Source organism: Chinchilla lanigera, unplaced genomic scaffold (assembly GCF_000276665.1).
Source record: "Chinchilla lanigera isolate Chin_1 unplaced genomic scaffold, ChiLan1.0 scaffold00009, whole genome shotgun sequence".
Lineage (NCBI taxonomy): Eukaryota > Metazoa > Chordata > Mammalia > Rodentia > Chinchillidae > Chinchilla > Chinchilla lanigera.
In genome coordinates this window covers 32,697,094-32,702,868 of record NW_004955410.1, presented here as the reverse complement: position 1 = coordinate 32,702,868, position 5,775 = coordinate 32,697,094, and the positions used below count along the sequence as shown (strand labels likewise).

At 37.2% G+C, this 5,775-nt stretch overlaps 1 long non-coding RNA gene across 1 annotated transcript; it reads right to left on the bottom strand.

Moving 5' to 3' along the window:
* Positions 1 to 2,300: 2,300 nt before the first annotated feature.
* On the bottom strand, positions 2,301 to 5,775 carry LOC106147788. Its single transcript, XR_001232755.1, has 2 exons — positions 3,383 to 5,775; positions 2,301 to 2,575 (listed from the first exon to the last, which is right to left on the bottom strand). It is a non-coding gene; the product is annotated as an uncharacterized LOC106147788 (long non-coding RNA).

The window sequence follows — 5,775 nt, the reverse complement described above, 5'->3', positions numbered from 1 at the left end:
AATAAGACCTTATTTATATTGTTTTGTGTTTTTGAGAACCTATGGAGAATAGTGCCTGACATAGACTATGTACCCAATGACTTTTTATTGAATAAATCAATCATTCAAATTAGTAAAACAGCAAAAAATTATTGTAAAAAAATGCGAGAAGTTCCTTGAAACGTAGTCATTTGGAACACTCTGCTTTTGATATATTCTTAGACTTCAGAGTCCTGTTAACTTTCTAAATTAGGGCTAATGACTCCTCCCCAGTGATTTACTGTCACTCCAGATTATGGGCCTAATCCTGCTCTTATAACTACAAGGAAGGAGAATTAAAAGAAATGTGGGTCAATGAGTCAACCAGACATCAGTCAGCGTCTGCTTCTCGTAGGACCACACTTTGTGCCCCAATGTTTTACTACCTAAGCTTCTCCTGTAAGCAGATCCCACCTTAGAGCCCTGCTCTAAAATCCGTGTTCCTATTTCCCCAACCCTCCAACCAGATGACTTTGGGAACTTTTTTTTACCCCTACTAGGTGAGGGGGTCTTTTTTTTTCTGTGTTTTCAATGAATTGCATCTGCTCCAACCCTAGACCTCATATCCAGCTCCCTATATCCCTCACTATGACAATTTCTGCTATCGTATTCTAGATAAATCCTCTGCTACTAGTACTTCTGCACTTTGTCAAGCCAGAAGTTCTGACAGACCCATTTTCAGGACTAGTGTGGCTTCTCCTATTGAAAACTGGAACTCTGGATATTCAGTTATTCTTCTTTGACAAGGGGCTTATATAAGGACAAGTTCTCAGGGGAAAGCCCTCAAAAAACAAATTTTCAAATATAGAATGCATTAATAATAAGGATTGACTGTATGTGTGAGTCAATTTTTTGCCTTTTTTCTATTGCAATAATCACCTTGTGTTTTTGCCAACCATAGTTCACTAATGATGGTAGCTTTATGAAAAGTCTTGAAATCAAGGAGTTTGAGTCCTTCTCTTTTATTCTCCTTACTTAAAATAATCTTGGCCATTGTAGTTCTTGTTTTCCTTTGTAAATTTTAGAAAATGATTGTCAGTTTCCTTTAAAATATTACTTGGATATTTTATTGTACCTGAATTCACTCAGATAAAGGGTCCAATTTGGATATACAGAGTATTGCATACTACTACTATTAACTCTTCCAATCTATAAACACATTATCTCTCTTCAATTACCTAGGTCACCTTAATTATTTTAATCACCAATGTGTTACAGTTTTCAGTAAAATTTTCCAGATATCTGTTAGGTTTATATCTAAAAACTTTAAATTTCTGGTGGAATTTTTTCATTATTCACTGGTATGTATAAATACAGCTTTTATAGCTTCACCCCATATTCTTCAATCTTGATATACTTATTCTTTTAGTAGCTCTTTTGTGGATTCCTTGGTATTTTCTATGTAGACAATAATATCATTTGCAAGCAGAGAATTTCATGTTTTTACAGTATGTACACCTCCCATTTACTCTTCTTTCTTTTTTGAACTATGTAGAATGTGCGGTAAAATACTGAATAGGAGAGGTGAGAGCGGCTATCCTTGCCTTGTTCCTTATCTTAGAACCTCTATCTAATAATTTTACCATTAGTGGTAACCTTAGCTGCAGATTTTTGTACATGTCCTTTATCAACTTGGTAGAAATTAATTGTAATCCTTTTGATAGAGATTTAGAATGTAAATTTTATCAGATGTTTCTTCTAAATCTGTTGAGATAGTGCTCACTTCAGCAGCACATATACTAAAATTGGAATGATAAATCTGTTGAGATGATTATATTTGTTTCCTTTATTCTGTTAATAGTCTGTTAATATAATGAATTGCATTAATTTATTTTTAAACAGTCTACCAACCTATTATTATCAAGACAAACCCTACTTTATCATGATTTGCTATTCTTTTTATCTAATGAAAACCAAGGTTACTAATATACTCAAAAATATTGGCTCTGACATTCATGAGGGATAACAAGTGGTAATTTTTTTCTTGGAATATTAAAAACAAACTAATAGGAAACAGGAAGGCAGATCTTTTGCAAATGGGAGGGGGATTTAGAGGCAGAAAGATGGAGGGGACAGGAAAGGGAATAAAAAAAATTAAGATATGATAAGTACATGTGCATACCCCTAAGGTGATTATAAACATTACGTACTATAAACATATATTAATTAAACAATTAAAACAAGATAATATTTTGGGGGGCATGTCATGATATCAAAATGCAAAAATTAATAGCCTACATCTACACAAAACAAACAAAAACCAACCATGAAGAGGTGGAATGTGTAGCTCCTTGGATTTCAATTTACTTGATTGTTTTATGATCTCAGATCTTCCATAGGTTTACAAACATTACAACTTTTATGTAGTTTCTCTTTATTGTTAAGCGTAACACTCATTACAACTTTTTGGATGCTAAGACAAGATCTTTTGAAATGCAATCTCTAATGCAGCAATGTAGAATGTTTTTGGATGCAGACACTTCAGGAGAAAAGGAGTCTCAATCCAGCAAATAATTTCCTCCATTACCTCCTCTCTACTCCATCCAGAAGCCTAGAGCTATAAAGAGAAGAAAGTGGGGTAAGTGGATAGACAACATGAAGAGGTATAGAAAGATGTCCTATTTGGATAGGTTGCTATAGTTTGGATATCAAACACCACCCAAAAGCCCATGAATGAAGGTTTGGCTCCCAACTTGGCATGATTAGGAGGTGGTGCAACCTTTAAAAGGCAAGACCTAGTGGGAGGTCCTCCGGTCATTAGGAACACGACTTGAAGGAGGTTGTGGGACTGCAGCACCTTCTTTTTCTCTCTCTTTTTTTTTCTTGCCAACCTTAAGGGAAGTAGTTGTGCTCACCCACATATTTCTGCCATGTGCTACCTCCCCCAAAACTAATGAGGCTAGCTAATCATGGACTGAAACTGCCAAAGCTGCAAGCCAAAATAAGCTTTCCTTCCTTAGAAATCAATTATCTCAGGTTTTTGTTATAGTGTCGTGAGACCAGTGTACTTGTCAAGCAAGTTTTCTGAGGAAGCCACATTTGCAGAGATCTGCTAGAAAAGGTGTCAGCTATGTGAATATCTGAGGAAAGTTGAAAGCAAATCCAAAGAAGGAACAGACACAAGAAGAGCACCTGAGATAGAGAGTGGCTTTAATATGTTTAGGAAATGGCAAGATCCATGAACTTCATAACAAGGCAGGAGGTGGGGGGCAGAGACAGAGAGGTAGAGAGGTGTGAAGTAAGATCAGACAGAGACACAGGGAGTTGGGTGATGTACAGGTTTGTTGATCGTGGACAGGAGTTGAGATTTAATCATAAATCTCTGAGAAATCACTGGGGTTTTTTAAGTAGAAGATCAGTATACCTGATTTATGTTCTTAAAAGGCCAGCATGGCTGTTCAGTAGCAAGCAGACAAATTAGGGAATGAGTTAAATACCATTGTGGTACCCATTATGAACATAAAAGTCTGATCAGGTGAAGTAGCTTGAACGTTCCAACACACAGAATAGAAAATGTCCCTTCCAGCCATATCTCAAGGATACCCACATGATCTAAAAGACTCAATTAATCTCTTTGAAAGGAAAGGTTCCTTTGAGAGGCGATTCCTGTTGGACGAGGTCCCATGCTGCTGGCAAGAGTTTATAAAACACCCTTTCTTTAAACCATCTCATATATGGTAATCAGGGAGGAGCCAGATACTGCATCTTTGTTGCTGTCATCATAAACAGTTGTGTCTGCTTGCTGGGAGAGCCCGGCACAAGAGTCTGTGTTCCATACATATGGCAACTGGAACATCATTTTCTATTACGTTCTATTTTGTTCTGACAGACACATGATTAATTAGCACAATCAGCATCTCTCCTTGAAAATGGCCATGGATCAGTGTGTCCTCTCCATCATGTAATTGAATCAAGGCCCACACACCTGTTTTCACTTCCTTTAAACAAACACCTGCCGAATAACCAACACAAAGCAATATTAAATCTCAACCTGCCTTTTGCATAAGTACATCTTCCAACCTGACCTAATCAATGCTGAAAGCTAGAAAAACATAGGTTTCAGAGATGACTACTGCCTGATCCATACCTATAATCAAATTGTTTGCAGCTGTAGCCCAGCTCAGGTTGCATAACGGAGCTGGTTATGGCTACAGTGGCTACAGTGACTCAGAATCTGGCTCTGGTTCAATCTGGGGGTCATACCTCATTTTCCAATTGTGTGATAATGACCACTTAACCCCTCTAAGCTTGTTTCTCCATCTTTAAAAGGATGATAATAATAATAATTACTTTAAATTCTTATTTTTATATGTAAATCATGCATACAAAATGTTTAGCATAGCATCTACCACATGGTAAGCAAGTACTACATTATTTTTTTTTTTTACCATAATAAGTGAGAATTGGAAAAAATAGGTTGTTTGATTTTGGTTTTTGTTAGGAGGAGTAAGTACATGCTGCCCAATTTTTTGCATTGATTACACCTGCAAGTCTTGAACAGACTATATAAAGCAACAATCTGAGGACTCTTCAAGTAATTAATAGGACAATTGAGGAGCCAAATGAAAAACACCTATAGAAATGCATTTCTTTCTGCCTCTTTTTTCCTTCTCCCTTATTTCTGGGGCAGCTTTTTGTTTTGTTTTGTTTTGGTAGTACTGTGGATTGAACTCCGGATGTATGCACTGAGGTATGTTCCTAGCCTTTTTTATTTTTCAAAATTTTAAGACAAATTCTCATTAAGTTATCCAGCAGGTCTTGAGTTGGGCAGGAGGCTGAGCGTTATGAATGTGCCCTAACGCATGGAGAAGCTTGAAGTTTGAAACTAGGCAACAGGTATAAGCAGAAACAGCTGTGGAAAATCCTTCTGTCTTGGGGCAAATGACTTAGATAGGAGCCCCTGAGACCTTTTGTGCCTTTGAGCTCTTCTCAAGAATGTCCTAGCAATGAAGTGACTTTCCTCCACAGGGATAATAGCTGCAGCAATGGAGGTGGAGTTGGGATTACAGCTACAGCAAGAAAGGCTCCTCAAGCTGATTTCTCTTGCCACTTTGCCTTGAGGTAGACCCAGCTGCAGAGATTCATGACAGTACAAGGATGCTGAAACCATAGTTATCTAGCTAGAACCAGGAAAAACCATGAGAGACAGAACATAGGCAGGGAAGATTCATAGATTGGACGTAGCTGGAGAAAGAAATCTTTTAAATCCGTGTATGAAGTCTTTGGTTCATTCCCAAATCTTTGGTACACACAAACCATTGATAAGAAAGAATATAACAAAGGCTCTGCAAACTGAACTACAGTGTAGACCATAACCCAGGTCCCAGACTGACCCTTAAATGGCACCTGAACTGAGTAGGACTGATAGTACAGAAAAGGTGAGAGTACCATATTGATACTGGAAATATAACCTGCAGATGGTTAAGACCAGAGTCCAAAGCAAACTGGATGTAGCAATTACTAAAGGAAGCAAGCAAGCAAACAAATAACTAATACTTTCGAGAAGCTTTTCAAAAGAAACTAGAGCCTCATAGCATAGTGTAAAAATGTCCAGAATTTAATCCAAAATACTTGACATATGAAGAATCAGGAAAATATTAACAACCAGCAAAGGAAAATACAATCAACAGATGCAAACTGCATGACCCAGATGTGCCAACTATGAGAAAGACTAAAGCATGTCTTCCAGAGATAATCTGTGAAGGACAAACATTCTTGAAATGAGATAGTCTCAAGAAAATAGTAGAAGGCATGCAC